Below are 19550 nucleotides of genomic sequence, written 5' to 3'. Positions count from 1 at the left end.
GTGCATAAACATGGGCAATGATACAGTAGCCTTTAGTGCCTAAACCCGGTCAATGATACAGTAGCCTTTAGTGCATAAATCCGGGAAATGATACAGGAGCCTCTAGTGCATAAACCCAGGTAATGATACAGTAGCCTTTAGTGCATAAAGCCGGGCAATGATACAGTAGCCTTTAGTGCATAAAGCCGGGCAATGATACAGTAGCCTTTAGTGCATAAACCCGGGCAATGATACAGTAGCCTTTAGTGCATAGACCCGGGCAATGATACAGTAGCCTTTAGTGCATAGACCCGGGCAATGATACAGTAGCCTTTAGTGCATAAACCCGGGCAATGATGCAGTAGCCTTTAGTGCATAGACCCAGGCAATGATACAGCAGCCTTTAGTGCATAAACATGGGCAATGATACAGTAGCCTTTAGTCCATAGACCCGGGCAATGATACAGTAGCCTTTAGTGCATAGACCCGGGCAATAATACCGTAGCCTTTAGTGCATAAACCCGGGCAATGATACAGTAGCCTTTAGTGCATAGACCCAGGCAATGATACAGTAGCCTTTAGTGCATAGACCCGGGCAATAATACCGTAGCCTTTAGTGCATAGACCCGGGCAATGATACAGTAGCCTTTAGTGCATAGACCCGGGCAATGACACAGTAGCCTTTAGTGCATAAACCAGGGCAATGATACAGTAGCCTTTAGTGCATAAACCAGGGCAATGATACAGTAGCCTTTAGTGCATAGACCCGGGCAATGATACAGTAGCCTTTAGTGCATAAACCAGGGCAATGATACAGTAGCCTTTAGTGCATAGACCCGGGCAATGATACAATAGCCTTTAGTGCATAAACCAGGGCAATGATACAGTAGCCTTTAGTACATAAACCCAGGCAATGATACAGTAGCCTTTAGTGCATAAACCCGGGCAATGATACAGTAGCCTTTAGTGCATAGACCCGGGTAATGATACAGTAGCCTTTAGTGCAAAGACCCGGGCAATGATACAGTAGCCTTTAGTGCATAAACCCGGGCAATGATACAGTAGCCTTTAGTGCATAGACCCGGGCAATGATACAATAGCCTTTAGTGCATAAACCAGGGCAATGATAAAGTAGCCTTTAGTGCATAAACCAGGGCAATGATACAGTAGCCTTTAGTGCATAGACCCGGGCAATGATACAGTAGCCTTTAGTGCATAGACCCGGGCAATGATGCAGTAGCCTTTAGTGCATAAACCTGGCAATGATACAGTAGCCTTTAGTACATAAACCAGGGCAATGACACAGTAGCCTTTAGTGCATAGACCCGGGCAATGATACAGTAGCCTTTAGTGCATAGACCCGGGCAATGATACAGTAGCCTTTAGTCCATAGACCCGGGCAATGATACAGTAGCCTTTAGTGCATAGACCCGGGCAATAATACCGTAGCCTTTAGTGCATAAACCAGGGCAATGATACAGTAGCCTTTAGTGCATAAACCAGGGCAATGATACAGTAGCCTTTAGTGCATATACCCGGGCAATAATACCGTAGCCTTTAGTGCATAAACCAGGGCAATGATACAGTAGCCTTTAGTGCATAAACCAGGGCAATGATACAGTAGCCTTTAGTGCATAAACCCAGGCAATGATACAGTAGCCTTTAGTGCATAGACCCGGGCAATGATACAGTAGCCTTTGGTGCATAAACCCGGGCAATGATGCAGTAGCCTTTAGTGCATAGACCCAGGCAATGATACAGCAGCATTTAGTGCATAAACATGGGCAATGATACAGTAGCCTTTAGTGCATAAACCAGGGCAATGATACAGTAGCCTTTAGTCCATAGACCTGGGCAATGATACAGTAGCCTTTAGTGCATAGACCCGGGCAATAATACCGTAGCCTTTAGTGCATAAACCAGGGCAATGATACAGTAGCCTTTAGTGCATAAACCAGGGCAATGATACAGTAGCCTTTAGTGCATAAACCAGGGCAATGATACAGTAGCCTTTAGTGCATAGACCCGGGCAATGATACAGTAGCCTTTAGTGCATAGACCCGGGCAATGATACAGTAGCCTTTAGTGCATAGACCCGGGCAATGATACAATAGCCTTTAGTGCATAAACCAGGGCAATGATACAGTAGCCTTTAGTGCATAGACCCGGGCAATGATGCAGTAGCCTTTAGTGCATAAACCAGGGCAATGATACAGTAGCCTTTAGTGCATAGACCCGGGCAATGATGCAGTAGCCTTTAGTGCATAAACCCGGGCAATGATACAGTAGCCTTTAGTGCATAGACCCGGGCAATGATGCAGTAGCCTTTAGTGCATAATCCCGGCAATGATATAGTAGCCTTTAGTGCATAAACCCGGCAATGATGCAGTAGCCTTTAGTGCATAAACCCGGGCAATGATACAGTAGCCTTTAGTGCATAAACCCGGCAATGATACAGCAGCCTTTAGTGCATAAACCCGGCAATGATACAGTAGCCTTTAGTGCATAAACCCGGCAATGATACAGTAGCCTTTAGTGCATAAACCTTGCAATCATACAGTAGCCTTTATTGCATAAACCCGGGCAATGATACAGTAGCCTTTAGTGCCTAAACCCGGCAATGATACAGTAGCCTTTAGTGCCTAAACCCGGGTAATGATACAGTAGCCTTTAGTGCATAGACCCAGGCAATGATACAGTAGCCTTTAGTGCATAAACTCGGGCAATGATACAGTGGTCTTTAGTGCATAGATCCGGGCAATGATACAGTAGCCTTTAGTGCATAAACCCGGGCAATGATACAGTAGCCTTTAGTGCATAAACCCGGGCAATGATACAGTAGCCTTTAGTGCATAAACCCGGGCAATGATACAGCAGCCTTTATTGCATAAACCCGGGCAATGATAGAGGTGCCTTTAGTGCCTAAACCCGGGCAATGATACAGTAGCCTTTAGTGCATAAACCCGGGCAATGATGCAGTAGCCTTTAGTGCATAAACCCGGGCAATGATACAGTAGCCTTTAGTGCATAAACCCGGGCAATGATACAGTAGCCTTTAGTGCATAAACCCGGCAATGATACAGTAGCCTTTAGTGCCTAAACATGGGCAATGATACAGTAGCCTTTAGTGCATAAACCCGGGCAATGATACAGTAGCCTTTAGTGCCTAAACATGGGCAATGATACAATAGCCTTTAGTGCATAGACCCGGGAAATGATACAGTAGCCTTTAGTGCATAAACCCGGGCAATGATACAGTAGCCTTTAGTGCATAAACCCGGGCAATGATACAGTAGCCTTTAGTGCATAAACCCGGGCAATGATACAGTAGCCTTTAGTGCCTAAACATGGGCAATGATACAGTAGCCTTTAGTGCATAAACCCGGGCAATGATGCAGTAGCCTTTAGTGCATAAACCCGGGCAATGATACAGTAGCCTTTAGTGCATAAACCCGGGCAATGATACAGTAGCCTTTAGTGCATAAACCCGGCAATGATACAGTAGCCTTTAGTGCCTAAACATGGGCAATGATACAGTAGCCTTTAGTGCATAAACCCGGGCAATGATACAGTAGCCTTTAGTGCATAAACCCGGGCAATGATACAGCAGCCTTTATTGCATAAACCCGGGCAATGATACAGGTGCCTTTAGTGCCTAAACCCGGGCAATGATACAGTAGCCTTTAGTGCATAAACCCGGGCAATGATGCAGTAGCCTTTAGTGCATAAACCCGGGCAATGATACAGTAGCCTTTAGTGCATAAACCCGGGCAATGATACAGTAGCCTTTAGTGCATAAACCCGGCAATGATACAGTAGCCTTTAGTGCCTAAACATGGGCAATGATACAGTAGCCTTTAGTGCATAAACCCGGGCAATGATACAGTAGCCTTTAGTGCCTAAACATGGGCAATGATACAATAGCCTTTAGTGCATAGACCCGGGAAATGATACAGTAGCCTTTAGTGCATAAACCCGGGCAATGATACAGTAGCCTTTAGTGCATAAACCCGGGCAATGATACAGTAGCCTTTAGTGCATAAACCCGGGCAATGATACAGTAGCCTTTAGTGCCTAAACATGGGCAATGATACAGTAGCCTTTAGTGCATAAACCCGGGCAATGATGCAGTAGCCTTTAGTGCATAAACCCGGGCAATGATACAGTAGCCTTTAGTGCATAAACCCGGGCAATGATACAGTAGCCTTTAGTGCATAAACCCGGCAATGATACAGTAGCCCTTAGTGCCTAAACATGGGCAATGATACAGTAGCCTTTAGTGCATAAACCCGGGCAATGATACAGTAGCCTTTAGTGCATAAACCCGGGCAATGATACAGCAGCCTTTATTGCATAAACCCGGGCAATGATACTGGTGCCTTTAGTGCCTAAACCCGGGCAATGATACAGTAGCCTTTAGTGCATAAACCCGGGCAATGATGCAGTAGCCTTTAGTGCATAAACCCGGGCAATGATACAGTAGCCTTTAGTGCATAAACCCGGGCAATGATACAGTAGCCTTTAGTGCATAAACCCGGCAATGATACAGTAGCCTTTAGTGCCTAAACATGGGCAATGATACAGTAGCCTTTAGTGCATAAACCCGGGCAATGATACAGTAGCCTTTAGTGCCTAAACATGGGCAATGATACAATAGCCTTTAGTGCATAGACCCGGGAAATGATACAGTAGCCTTTAGTGCATAAACCCGGGCAATGATACAGTAGCCTTTAGTGCATAAACCCGGGCAATGATACAGTAGCCTTTAGTGCATAAACCCGGGCAATGATACAGTAGCCTTTAGTGCCTAAACATGGGCGGCGAGCAGCCAATGCAGGAGGAGAGGGGACTGTTGCAGCAGCGCCTCTACCAATTAAATAGCGCTGATGCGGCTCCAGTCCCCCTCCCTCCTCCTCCTTCCCCCCCTGCCCGGGATCTGATCATCTGCCAGCACCGAGGAGCCAGACTGCCAGTGCGGATAGATGGTAAGTATCATCTATCTGTCTGTCTCTCTCTGCTGTCTGCTGTAATGTGTAAAAAGGGGACGCTGTCTGCCGTAATGTGTAAAAAGGGGGACTGGCTGCCGTAATGTGTAAAAAGGGGGATGCTGTCTGCTGTAATGTGTAAAAAGGCGGATGCTGTCTGCCGTAATGTGTAAAAAGGGGACGCTGTCTGCTGTAATATGTAAAAAGGGGATGCTGTCTGCCGTAATGTGTAAAAAGGCGGATGCTGTCTGCCGTAATGTGTAAAAAGGGGACGCTGTCTGCCATAATGTGTAAAAAGGGGGACGCTGTCTGCCGTAATGTGTAAAAAGGGGGATGCTGTCTGCTGTACTGTGTAAAAAGGGGACGCTGTCTGCCGTAATGTGTAAAAAGGGGGACGCTGTCTGCCGTAATGTGTAAAAAGGGGACTCTGTCTGCCGTAATGTGTAGAAAGGGGGAAGCTGTCTGCCATAATGTGTGAAAAGCGGGACGCTTTCTGCCGTAATGTGTAAAAAAAAGGGGACGCTGCCTGCTGTAATGTGTAAAGGGGACGCTGTCTGCCATAATGTGTAAAAAGGGGACTCTGTCTGCTATAATGTGTAAAAAGGGGACGCTGCTTGCTGTAATGTGTAAAAAGGGGACGCTGCCTGCCGTAATGTGTAAAAAGGGGGACGCTGTCTGCCATAATGTGTAAAAAGGGGGACTGTTTACAGTAATGTGTAAAAGGGGCTCTACCTGGTGTAGTGGTGCTACTGTGCACTGCAGTGTCATTTGAATAATGGAGACTACTGTGCACCGTAGTGTGAATTGGTATTATTTTGTAGCCACGCCCCTTCCCCATGAAGTCACGCCCCTATATATTTTTTGCACGCCAATGGCGCGCACTGCCCCTATCTTGCATGGGGGTGGGGGCGCCAATGCCTTTTCTTGCACACAGCGCTAAAATGCCTAGTTACGGCACTGAATGATAGAGTATCCTTTAGTGCATAAACCCGGCAATGATACAGTAGCCTTTAGCATAGGCATGCACAGCACATTTTATTAGGGGGTGCACTGTTGGAGGGGTGTGTCTAGCACCGACTTTTGGACGTGTCTAGCACCATCTATTGATGGTCAATGCAATATAAAATATCCACTCTTGTACCAATCCGAATAATGCAGATGCATTGTCAGATGTTGTGGTGTGCACAGCGGTGTCTCTAGATAGGAAGGGACCCAAGTGCAGACTCCGTGTGTGGGTCCCCTACTCTCCCGTAGCCGTCACGCCGCTGCTAGCGCTCTCAGCTCTGATAATCTGGCACAGTTCCAGAGCCTACTGACCATCTCTCTGGCTGGCTGAATGAGCGGGTCACGGTGACTGTTGGGCGGGAAAAGGCACCTATTCACTCAGGGCGTGGTGAAACTTTATATTGTCTCATTCCCCGCCCACTGTATGCCGAACTCGTCAGCCTGGCTGCATTGCAGAAAGGGAACTGCAGGGGAGTGGGGACAGCGGGGTGCATTGCAAGCAGCAAGCCCATTGCAGCGGTTGCTTCTGTAGAAGCAGCAGCTGCAATAAATGGGTTGAAGATGGGCCAGCGGCATGCCACACGCGCTACACTCTGAGGGTCATGGGGTCAAAAGATATTTAATAGGTGCTGTCAGGAAAGTTTGGTCCTATCGGCAGCAGCGTCACTGAGCCCCATATGGGGTTTCACCGCAGTTTGACCACACTGCCCTCAAGCCGACAATGGATAGTACCCCCGTGGGCTCTGCTTATCAGTGTGGACTGTGGGCAAAGTTTGGTGCGCTCACTTGTCACACAGTCAAGCCCCGCCAACTACACACTGACTGAATCCTAAACCTATAACGCTGGCCTCCGACATCCAGCCCACCCACTGATGCTGGATCCCTGCCCCATCCTGCTCCTATTGGCTCTCCAGCTTCTACCCAGCCCCTCCCATCTGAGCAGAAATGGAGTACTGCATACAGGAATTCCGGGGGACATTTAACATTGATTTAACAGCTGAACACTTGGCGTGATGTCTAGCAGCCTGCAAGAACCTTTAACATTTTGCGCCACGGGTGACCCGCCCCCAACCCGCAGGTGTCCCCCCACCCTCTGATGCACCCCTCATCTGCGAGTGCTACCACACACCCTCCCCCCCAGCGGGTGCCCCCTCTCATATTGTCAAGCAGAGCTCGCTGCTTCCCCTTCCTCTCAGCCAGCACTGATGCTTCTCATAGAATGAGAGCATCACTGAGCTTTGATCACAGAAAGCACCGGCTGTGGGTGGCACAGACAGGCAGTGCCCCGTCTCGGCCGGCGCCCCTGGCGAGTGCCATCCTCGCCAGACAGTAGATACGCCCCTGGGTGGGCGTGTGACGGGTGGGCGTGTGAGCAGCATGATTTCATCACATCACGCTGTTTTTGTACATGGAGGTGGAGCCGGGAGTTTGAAAGCCGGTGGCAGTGGCACCCTTGATTAACCCAGGCGTCCGGTCAGTAATGCAGTCCTGACAGGGTGCAGTGCAGAGGGGACAGTAATCAACCTGCTTGGCGATCGCTGCATCAGGCATGTGAGGTCGGGGTGCTGGACAGAAGGGGGTGCCTGTGCGCACCAGGCACCCCCCCTGCGCACACCTATGATGACTGCATCCCCTCTGGAACTCATGACATAAGTACTGTTATAGCAATATCAATCACTGTGGCATGTTACCCATATATAGTTAATAAAGGATCATACTACTGAAATGTGGGTAATATAGCATATGAATGTTAATGTGTGCTATAGTACACTCAGGATATATTACACAATATAAAATGTAATAACACATTGGTACCAGTGATGTGGAAAAACATAAACCTTTGATGCTTGCATGATGATTTGACATTATAATGTCAGTTGAGTTTTGACACATAGTTCATGCGCTTTAAGCGCCATTGATATTAATATTCTATTGATGTGAATGGGAAAAGCTTAGGCAACACTCTCCCAGTCCCATCAAAACCCTTAACCTGTCTCAATGACAGACAAACTAAGCTGGATCCACCATAGCAGAGAGACCCACCAAGAGCTCAGAGCCGGTGTCTCTATGGGAGGACAGGGAACATATTAAACAGCTCCTCTGCCTGATACCTCTACCCTCTGTGTGCTGAAAAGCACTGGGCTCTTACCAGTCTCGGACTGGGGCATGAAGGTCCCACCGGGGGAATGCAATGGTAGGGGCCCATGCTTAGGGGTGTGGACAGTCTCCAGAGGGGGTGTGGTCAGCTGCCACAGAGGTTTGGTCTGGGCCCCTTGATAAATATATATAGTAGTAAATAATGCTAGTGCATGTATAATAATGTACCAGATTAATAACAATAATGCACTGTAGAGAATACATCATAATCCTGCGCAGTATAAGGTAACATATGTATAATGTATAATTCAAGTGCACAGTCTGGAACCTAATTCCTAGAGGAAGAGATGGGCCCCCAGGCATTGGGGCCACCCGGGGGTTTCCCCTGTACCCCTACGGGCCTGCCCAACCCTGGCTCTTATCAATCCTCCTAATCGGTGGGGACTTGAAAAGATTAGAGCCACTGGAATGAAATATTCCAGCATAATGGGCCGGGTTATCTAACACTACTGCCTAATATGAACAAATATATAGTCATTTAAACTAACTTAAAATGAATAAAACACTGCTCTAGCTCTTTATACTTACACCACCAGAGTTCTATGGGAAATAAAATAGGTTTCCTTGTTCTTGATCTATCAGAATCCTTGACACATGTGTTTGCCACTGACCAATCACAAACTGTTTCATATTGGTGGAAAAGAAAATGTTCTTTAGGTCCATTCATTTCAATGAGGTTCCTACATGTAAACGCCACTGAAATGAATGGGCAACTGAAATGAACACAGAAAGCACTGATACTTAGAGAACAGATGATTGTACATGCTTTTTCTTGTTTCATTTTGAAATTAAATGACTGTTTTGCAGAATAGAGATGGAACAAGGGCCCTCATTCCGAGTTGTTCGCTCGGTATTTTTCATTGCATCGCAATGAAAATCCGCTTAGTACGCATGCGCAATGTTCGCACTGCGACTGCGCCAAGTAACTTTGCTATGTAGAAAGTAATTTTACTCACGGCTTTTTCATCGCTCCGGCGATCGTAATGTGATTGACAGGAAATGGGTGTTACTGGGCGGAAACACGGCGTTTCAGGGGCGTGTGGCTGAAAACGCTACCGTTTCCGGAAAAAACGCAGGAGTGGCCGGAGAAACGGTGGGAGTGCCTGGGCGAACGCTGGGTGTGTTTGTGACGTCAAACAGGAACGACAAGCACTGAACTGATCGCACAGGCAGAGTAAGTCTGAAGCTACTCTGAAACTGCTAAGTAGTTAGTAATCGCAATATTGCGAATACATCGGTCGCAATTTTAAGAAGCTAAGATTCACTCCCAGTAGGCGGCGGCTTAGCGTGTGTAACTCTGCTAAATTCGCCTTGCGACCGATCAACTCGGAATGAGGGCCAATAAGTAGTAATAGTAGTTATTTGCGGTGATTTATAGTGATTTTAAATTAAAACTAATAAACAAAATGGATCTGCATTAGATTCTCTCTAAGGTTTGACTAAAGGATTGAAATGCGTCCAGCTGGCACGGCTTATGCACTAAATATATGCACGCATCCATGTACTTTCTAATTAATGTTAATAAAAGCAATGTTTACAACTTAGCTTTGCAAGATTCGCTTTCTCCTCGAATCGTGCTTCCTAAAACTTATTAAAGTGTACAGCATTGAGCATATGTTACATTCTAAATGTGCTGTGTGCTTGTAAAATGCAAGCCTTTTAAAAGCCCCCTTTTTGGAGTAACCCTTTTTTTCGCTGTGGGGTAGGAAGGACAGAAGAATGGTTGGGTTATGACGGCGTGCTGACATCTCGGAATGAATAGCTCTCTTCCTTTCAGTCTCGCTACATTTGGTCCAAATGCACACAAAGATTAGTCAACGCTGCGAGGGGTCTCAAAACAGCGTCCACTTCCAAAAAAAATGCAGGCAGCTCCTGGAAGTGATTACGAGAGGTCTTTCAGTTGCTACCACTAAGCACAGGTTTCCGAGGAATTACTGTAGGATTGCACTTTTCCTTCTGCCGCTTTAATACGCAGGCTGGTGTCACATCTGTGCTTCAGAAGTGCCCGGAATTCTGCTGCTGACAATTACAGAGGCCTGAAATTGGTTCATAGTGGTTCTCAAACTTAATGTAACATTTTCAGCAGTATGATGTCACTGCAACATGATGATGTCATATGATACTACTAAGCGCAAGCAAGAGACTGTTATTTCTTGATTAACATTTTAATAAAAAATTACTTTTGGCCCGACGAGGTTGGAACACCTCCAGATTTATTCTAGGGGACCTAAGTAGATTGAAATCGTAATTTCCCCAGTTTTCTTAATTTTGTTTTCCACACTTAGAATTATAATATTATGTTTTCATATTTAACTTTTAAGATATACTTATATTCCGCCAGCATGTTTTGATGCCCTTTACAACTGGGACCAAAGCCATAATTATACACGGTAGATACATTATCAGATCACCATCGCAACCATTGCGACCAGTGGTCATGACTGTCGTAGCCCTCGGCCATCTGCCGAAGCTTGCTCAGGCTGACCGTTGGCAGAGCTGTCTCTATGTATGGGCTTGAAGGACAGTTTCCCAAGGGCGCCACAACCCTCATTAAGGGCCCAAGTTAACATGTAAAATGTTAAGAAAACCTGTGTCTACCTTTTTTATGTCGACCATTTTCATGTCGACCTTTTGACCCCATCGACCTTTTGTACTGTCAACCTTTTTCATGTCGACCTTTTGAGCCTGTCAAACTAATGTCTGTCTAACATACGGTGTCTATCTATTGACTGTCTAACTAGACACGGTCTATCATCCGGACACCGGGCCCACCGCCCGTACCTTAATGTCACACCGGTAACGGCCGCTCCCCCACGGGCCCCCGTTTTTTCCACTACACCCACGGTCGCAAAGCAGTCCTGCCATATTGCAGCCTCCAGTCTTTGTGTGGAGCTCTGCCAGGGGTGACGTGCTGCTCTTCACTCCGGGCTCCGTTCCAACTCCTCAGTCTCGAATCCCCCATAGCCGCTGGCGAAGCCCGCAGGTGAGGTACTTGCACTGTGCATCTGCATTTCATAAGGGAAGGGGGGGAGCAGCAGCCATGCACACTGTCAGGGAGCCTCAGCGGGTTTATTCCCATGAATGGGTTGGTAGGGGCCCCAGTACATTGCTTTGCCCAGCATCCTATACTGCTGTTAAGACGGTCCTGGCCATTGTTCTGTTCATGTGCCGGTCCCCCACCATCGGATTTGTATGTAAACCTCTGGGTTTGTGTACAAATCCAAATTAGGCCCTAAAGCCTGACTGAGGAGGCCCAAGTAGCTTGGGTGAAGAAAAAGTGTGAGGCGTGTGTATGGAAGTCTCTCATGTAGCTTGTAGAGGCATAGGCGCTGTGAGATTGGATGACAACTTGAGAGAGTTTGGGTTAAAATCTCTTTTTTTTTAAAAATGGGAGTGATCACTGCAATAATGGTGGAAATATACTAGGGGGTATATTCACTAAAGTGGGGAAGCAGTCACAGTACCGCCGGACGGGGGCCTGGCGGTCAAAATACTGACGCCTACTTGTGGCCACAATCCCGACGTCAGAATGCAGACGAGGGAGGGAATTTGCAGTGATCTGCTCAGACAGAGTGAAAAACTGACCCGTGCAAATCTGCGTATGCCTTGCAAAAATCCCGGCATTCGTCGGTCAGCTGCAAATCCATTTGTAACTCATTCACCATGCGTAGCCCAGGACTTACTCCCACAGTGCAATACAAACAGGCTGATCGGGCCGGAGCTGACGTCACACACCCGCCCTGACAATGCTTGGCCACGCCTGCGTTTTTCCTGACACCTCCAGAAAACGGCCATTTACCACCCCCAAACGTCCGCTTCCTGTCAATCAACTGGTGTACGGCTAGCGATCAAAAAAGTTGCAGGATTTTTTTGCGGTTTGGCCTCGCGCATGTGTACTACGATCTGTACGCATGCGCAGTCGATCGATAATCGGACGGCTTGCGAATTTGCACAACAGCGATCAGGTCTGAATTGGGCCCACTCTACGCACAACAGACAAATGGGTGAATGACAAAAATCATGTTACATACCTGCATTTTCGCTAGTAAATACGTTACACCTTTATAGTTACATCTTTTAAGGGTCCCATACACTAGAACGATATGTCTGAGGCTGAAGTCGGAGGCGATTTCCCTTGAACTCTCCCGGGAGTGGTTCCATACGATTCCAAACGATTTGGTACATTTTGCATGCGATATATATCGTATGCGATCCCAGCCATGCCTGCGGGAACTGACATATCACGAGTGCAGCACTAATGATCTAGGGGAGCCGATCTGACCCTCACGGGAACGCGCATCGGATCGGATGGGAAACACATCCAAAATGCCCGATTTCACCCGATATATTGGCCCGAATGCCCGAAATTGGATGAGATCGGGCATTATCGTTCTAGTGTATGGGGCCCTTAAGTTACAATAATTGTGAGTGTTAGTGATTTATTTTTTACTTTATGTCACTGTTAGGAAGCCTCGTGCTGCCCCTGACCTCCTGCGTACATGCCCCTCACACTGTGCTGACCTCTTACTATGCCCATCATTATATTCAGCTGCACCATCCGGTATCTGGTTTTAAGGTCGACACGACTTAGATCGACAGGGTCTAGGTTGACCACTAGTGGTCAACAGTAAGTAGGTCGACAAGATTTCTAGGTCGACAGGGACTCTAGGTTGGCATGTTCTAGGTCCACATGACAAAAGGTCGACATGGGTTTTTTCTTTTTCATACTTTACGATCCACGTGGACTACAATTGTGAATAGTAACCTGTGCCGAGCGCAGCAATAGCGGAACGAGGCACCTTGCCCGAAGCATGGTGAGCGAAGCGAGCCATGCGAGGGGACACGGTGCACTAATTGGGGTTCCCCGTCACTATACGAAGAAAACGAAACCAAAAAAGTAAAAAAAACCTCTTGTCAACCTTTTGTCATGTCGACCTAGAACCCATTTCGACCTACTTACTGTCTACCAATAGTGGTCGACCTAGACACTGTCGACCTAACTCTTCTCGACCCTCCATAGCACACCCGCACCATCCACCCACTGGTGACAGGGAAACGCAGTCACACGTGGCATTTGCCACACTAGGCTCTGTGCCAGTGTGTTATGATTCCTGTACTCCAGACCGGAGGAGATCTTATGGCAGGGATCTGAGTACAGGAAAATAAGCTGGTTGTGGGAGCTGGATAGCCTAGTAACCCCTGGCGCCCTAACTCCGTTGTCTCGCCCGTGTTATCAGAAATCCCCTGCGAGACTATGGTTGCTTGAGCCCATGGCAGCCGCATTCGAAGGGCGGATTATGTCTGCCCAACCCCGATGCCCCCGCAGGTCTTAATGGGAGACAAGGGGAAGTCCGAGACAGGGTGATAACAAGGGGCCCTCTGACTAAGCAACCAGGCCAGGGGTTACAAGCTAACTAACTAAATCAAAAGGTATGTGCGGACTAGCCGCCAGGAAAAAGGACAACCAAGGATCCACTGATCCGACACTCCTATCCGGCACCGCCGGACACCAGAGTGGATCTGTGGAAGCGGAATCCTCCGCAAAGCTCCAGAACACAATAAAACAAAATAATAAACAGAAGCGGACAAGCCGCAACACACGGCTGCGCCGCGACTCACGAACACCACCAGATGTTAAAGGTGCTCGGTCAGACTCCAGGAACAGATGGTAACTTCCGAGTACAGGATCTCTGAGGACAGGAACAACCGAAAAGATCGGGACTGGGAACTCTCTGCAGCAGACACAGGCAAACAGGAAGCTATCACCGGCGTCTGTAAGAAGTCCTGAGGGTGCCTTTATTCAGGCACCCTCCAATCAGGATCCAGACAGGACAATCAAATAGAAATGCCGTGCAGCTTGCATGCTGCACGGCCAGCACATAATCAGGGTAATGAGAATAGACCCAGCAACGGGGAACGCGGCTGAACGTGGCGTCCCCGTTGCTAAGGTCAGAGCGGCTCCGTGCGCCCGGCGTCTTAGCGTTGCCAGGGAGCCGGCGGCTGAACGCGCACGGCGTCCCTGGTTGCTAGGCGCCGGGCCGCACGGCCGAGCGGACCCCGGCGCCTAACAGTACCCCCCCCTTGAGGAGGGGTCAAGGAACCCCTAAAGCCAGGTTTCCGAGGAAATTCACAAAAAAATGCTTTTTTGAGCTTTGGGGCATGAAGGTCTTCATCCAGGACCCACGACCTTTCCCCTGGCCCATAACCTCTCCAATGCACCAAAAAATAAAGCCGACCCCGGGACAACTTGGAATCGAGAACCTTCTCAACCAAGAACTCTTGCTGACCCTGTACATTAACTGGTGATCTCCCCTGAGATTTTTTACGAGGAAATCTGCTGGACGAAACATATGGTTTAAGCAATGAGCAATGGAAGGTATTTCCGATCCGTAAAGTTTTTGGTAAACGTAACCGGAAAGCAACTGGATTGACTTTTTTGATAATGAGAAATGGTCCAATATATCTAGGACCCAATCTGGCTGAGGTTTGTCGAAGTTTGATGTTGCGAGTCGACAACCACACCCTGTCTCCTACTTTAAAAGTGCACGGCCGCCGGAGCCTGTCAGAAAATTTTTTTTCCCGGAAAGCTGCTTTTCTGAGAGCCAGGTGCACTTTTTTCCAAATAAGTTTAAGATGAGAGGTCAGGGCCAGAGAGGAGACAGAGGAATGTTGAAAAAATGAATTAGCTCTGGGGTGGAAACCAAAAACTGCAAAAAATGGAGACACATTGGTGGAGGAATGACAGGCATTATTATAAGCAAACTCCGCCAATGGAAGAAACTCAGACCAGTCATTTTGGAGTTTGGCCGAGTACAAACGCAAATATTGTTTTAGAGATTGGTTAACTCGCTCAGTCTGTCCATTGGATTGTGGATGATAGCCGGAGGTTAATGATAATTTCATCTTTAATGAAGCACAAAAAAACTTCCAAAATTGCGCAATGAATTGTGGACCCCTGTCAGAAACAATATCAGTGGGTAACCCATGGAGTCTGAAAACATGACGGAGGAACAAGACTGCCAATCCCTGGGCAGATGGCAATCGGGGAAGAGCAATAAAATGGGCCATCTTGCTAAAACGGTCCACTACCACCCATATGACTCGGCATCCGGCTGACAGAGGGAGATCCACCACAAAATCCATGGAGATATGCGACCATGGCCTAAGAGGAACTTTCAAGGGCATAAGTTGACCAATAGGCAAAGAACGGGGAACTTTATGCTGTGCACAGACCTGACACGAAAAAACAAACTCTTTAATGTCTTTGGAAAGACCAGGCCACCATACTGAGCGGGATACTAATTCCAAAGTCTTAGCGATTCCCGGATGCCCTGCAACTTTGCTATCATGAAATTCCGCCAAAACAGTTGCTCTCAAAAACTCAGGAACAAAAAGACGACTAGCAGGAGTATTTCCCGGAGCTTGATGTTGAAGCAGCTTTAATTGGGAAAATACATCCTGTGTGAGACCTGCCTGAATGACTGAAGGCGGAAGTATGGGAGTAACAGGACTGTTGTCTTGAACCGGAAGGAAACTGCGTGACAGGGCATCTGCCTTGGTATTCTTGGAACCTGGTCTGAAGGTGATAATGAATTTGAAACGAGTAAAAAATAAAGCCCAACGAGCCTGTCGGGCATTCAGTCGTTTAGCCGATTCAATGTATTGAAGATTTTTGTGATCAGTCAAAACTGAAATGGTGTGGGTAGCTCCTTCAAGCCAATGTCTCCACTCCTCGAAAGCCCATTTAATAGCCAGCAATTCCCGGTTACCAACATCGTAGTTGGATTCTGCAGATGAGAATTTCCTGGACATAAAGGCACAAGGATGTAACTCAAGGGAATCTGGATCCTTCTGAGAAAGGATAGCCCCTACTCCAACCTCCGAGGCATCCACCTCAATAATGAAAGGTAATTCTGGGTTGGGATGTCTAAGGACAGGGGCTGAGACAAAGGCTTGTTTTAAGGCCTGAAAAGATAACTCCTCTTCACATGACCAATTGGTAGGATCTGCTCCCTTCTTAGTAAGTGCCACAATGGGAGCAACTAGGTCAGAGAAAGAGTGAATAAATCTTCTATAGTAGTTTGCAAACCCTAAAAAGCGCTGAATTGCTTTTAAATTGGTGGGTTGCGCCCAACTAAGGATGGCTTGGAGCTTTTTTGGTTCCATTCGGAATCCCCGAGGGGAAATAATGTACCCTAAAAAGGATACTTCCGTGACATGAAATTCACACTTCTCCAGCTTGGCATATAAGTGATTTTCACGTAATCTCTTTAGCACCTGACGCACCTGGGTAACATGTTGTTCCACGGAGTCAGAATATATCAAAATATCGTCTAAATAGACCACGACGAATCTTCCCAGAAACTCACGGAGCACATCATTAATGAGATCCTGGAAAACTGCCGGAGCGTTAGATAGGCCGAATGGCATGACCAGATACTCATAGTGGCCCGACTGAGTACTAAATGCCGTTTTCCACTCATCCCCTGACCTGATTCTGATGAGGTTATATGCTCCTCTAAGATCAATCTTAGAAAAAATAACAGCCGAACGTAGCTGATCAAAGAGGACAGAGATCAGCGGCAGAGGGTAAGTATTCTTTACTGAGATTTTATTCAAAGCTCTAAAGTCAATGCAGGGTCTGAGTGAACCATCCTTCTTCTCTACGAAGAAGAAACCTGCACTTAAAGGGGATTTAGATGGCCTGATAAACCCTTTCCCAAGGCTTTCTTTCACATACTCATTCATGGCCACAGTTTCAGGACCAGACAATGCATATAACCTTCCTTTAGGCAACGTGGCACCAGGAATTAACTCAATGGCACAATCATAAGGCCTATGGGGAGGCAAAATATCCGCATTGCCCTTGGAAAACACATCAACAAAATCCTGGTATTCCCCAGGAATATGTGCGGAACTGGCGGCAGCTACTCGGATAGGAAGCGTAATACATTCTTTATCACAGATGGTACCCCATTGTAGGTTCTCCCCAGACTGCCAATCAATGACGGGATTATGAAAGGCCAGCCAAGGATGACCCAGAACCACAGGAACTGCTGGACAATGGGTAAGGAAAAACTCAATTTTTTCAGAATGCAGAGCTCCCACCGAGAGCAAAACAGGAGGTGTACATAGAGAAATAACCCCATTGGATAAAGGACTCCCATCTAAACCATGCATGGTGATACACCTACCTAAGGTTAGCTGAGGAATACCTAAGGCCTTGGCCCATGTTAAATCCATAAAGTTTCCTGCAGCTCCACTGTCCACAAAAGCAGAGACCGAGGAACAGAGGCTGCCATAGGAAACTTTAGCAGGAACCAACAGTGAATTATTTGAGGAGATGAGCTGCAGACCAAAGTGAACCCCCTCACAATTCACTTGGTCAGGAAGTTTCCCAACTTGTTTGGACAACTACGGGCAAAATGTCCCTTACCTCCGCAGTATAAACACAGACCATAATTTTGCCTCCTGGTTCTTTCTTCCGGAGACAATTTGGAGAGACCAATCTGCATAGGCTCCTCTATGTCTACAGGAATGGAAGGAACCCAGGGAGAGGACCCGACAGATGCCCCTTTTTCAGCCCTCCGCTCTCTGAGCCGACGATCTATTTTAATAGATAGCTCCATGAGGTTATCGAGGGTCTCAGGAGCGGGATACTGGAGGAGACTGTCTTTTATAGATTCCGATAAGCCGAGGCGAAACTGACTGCGCAGGGCTGGGTCATTCCAGCCACAGTCGTTCGACCAACGGCGAAACTCCGTACAATAATTCTCTGCGGGATTCCTACCCTGTCTAAGAGCACGCAACTGACTTTCTGCGGACGCCTCTCTATCAGGGTCGTCATACAATAGCCCTAAAGATTTTAAAAAGGCGTCTACAGACGATAAGGCCGGATCGTCTGTCTTTAAACCAAAAGCCCAGGTCTGAGGATCCCCCTGAAGTAGAGAAATAATAATCCCAACCCGCTGAGCCTCTGTACCTGAGGTAACTGGTCTTAAACGAAAATACAGTTTGCAAGATTCTTTAAAATTAAAAAACTGTTTTCTATCCCCAGAAAAACGGTCAGGCAGATGCATTTTTGGTTCAGGGATGACCCTCGGGGAAGTCCGTAACAGATCTTCCTGTGACCTCACCCGGAGGGACAGATCCTGAACCATCTGAGTAAGCTCCTGAATCTGACTAACAAGAAGCTGGCCAGGGTTTGGCCCAACACCGGTGGGATTCATAAGGCCGACAAAAATCTCCCAACTAAAAAGTGAAAAAATTTACTGTAAGTTAAATCTTTTCTTTTGTAGGCCGGTGATAATGTTATGATTCCTGTACTCCAGACCGGAGGAGATCTTATGGCAGGGATCTGAGTACAGGAAAATAAGCTGGTTGTGGGAGCTGGATAGCCTAGTAACCCCTGGCGCCCTAACTCCGTTGTCTCGCCCGTGTTATCAGAAATCCCCTGCGAGACTATGGTTGCTTGAGCCCATGGCAGCCGCGTTCGAAGGGCGGATTATGTCTGCCCAACCCCGATGCCCCCGCAGGTCTTAATGGGAGACAAGGGGAAGTCCGAGACAGGGTGATAACAAGGGGCCCTCTGACTAAGCAACCAGGCCAGGGGTTACAAGCTAACTAACTAAATCAAAAGGTATGTGCGGACTAGCCGCCAGGAAAAAGGACAACCAAGGATCCACTGATCCGACACTCCTATCCGGCACCGCCGGACACCAGAGTGGATCTGTGGAAGCGGAATCCTCCGCAAAGCTCCAGAACACAATAAAACAAAATAATAAACAGAAGCGGACAAGCCGCAACACACGGCTGCGCCGCGACTCACGAACACCACCAGATGTTAAAGGTGCTCGGTCAGACTCCAGGAACAGATGGTAACTTCCGAGTACAGGATCTCTGAGGACAGGAACAACCGAAAAGACCGGGACTGGGAACTCTCTGCAGCAGACACAGGCAAACAGGAAGCTATCACCGGCGTCTGTAAGAAGTCCTGAGGGTGCCTTTATTCAGGCACCCTCCAATCAGGATCCAGACAGGACAATCAAATAGAAATGCCGTGCAGCTTGCATGCTGCACGGCCAGCACATAATCAGGGTAATGAGAATAGACCCAGCAACGGGGAACGCGGCTGAACGTGGCGTCCCCGTTGCTAAGGTCAGAGCGGCTCCGTGCGCCCGGCGTCTTAGCGTTGCCAGGGAGCCGGCGGCTGACGCGCACGGCGTCCCTGGTTGCTAGGCGCCGGGCCGCACGGCCGAGCGGACCCCGGCGCCTAACACAGTGTGCTTCACCTGAGACCTATTAAAGGCCACTGGCAATTTTACAGTCCAAACTTCGCATCTGGTGAGTTAATGACAAGCATGATAATCTGTTTAAGATTTCGTTTTGGGGTCCTAGCAGTTATAAAGCTTTGAAGGAAAATGT

Source organism: Pseudophryne corroboree, chromosome 5 (genome assembly GCF_028390025.1).
Source record: "Pseudophryne corroboree isolate aPseCor3 chromosome 5, aPseCor3.hap2, whole genome shotgun sequence".
Taxonomy (NCBI): domain Eukaryota; kingdom Metazoa; phylum Chordata; class Amphibia; order Anura; family Myobatrachidae; genus Pseudophryne; species Pseudophryne corroboree.
Note: the sequence above shows the minus strand (reverse complement) of the source record.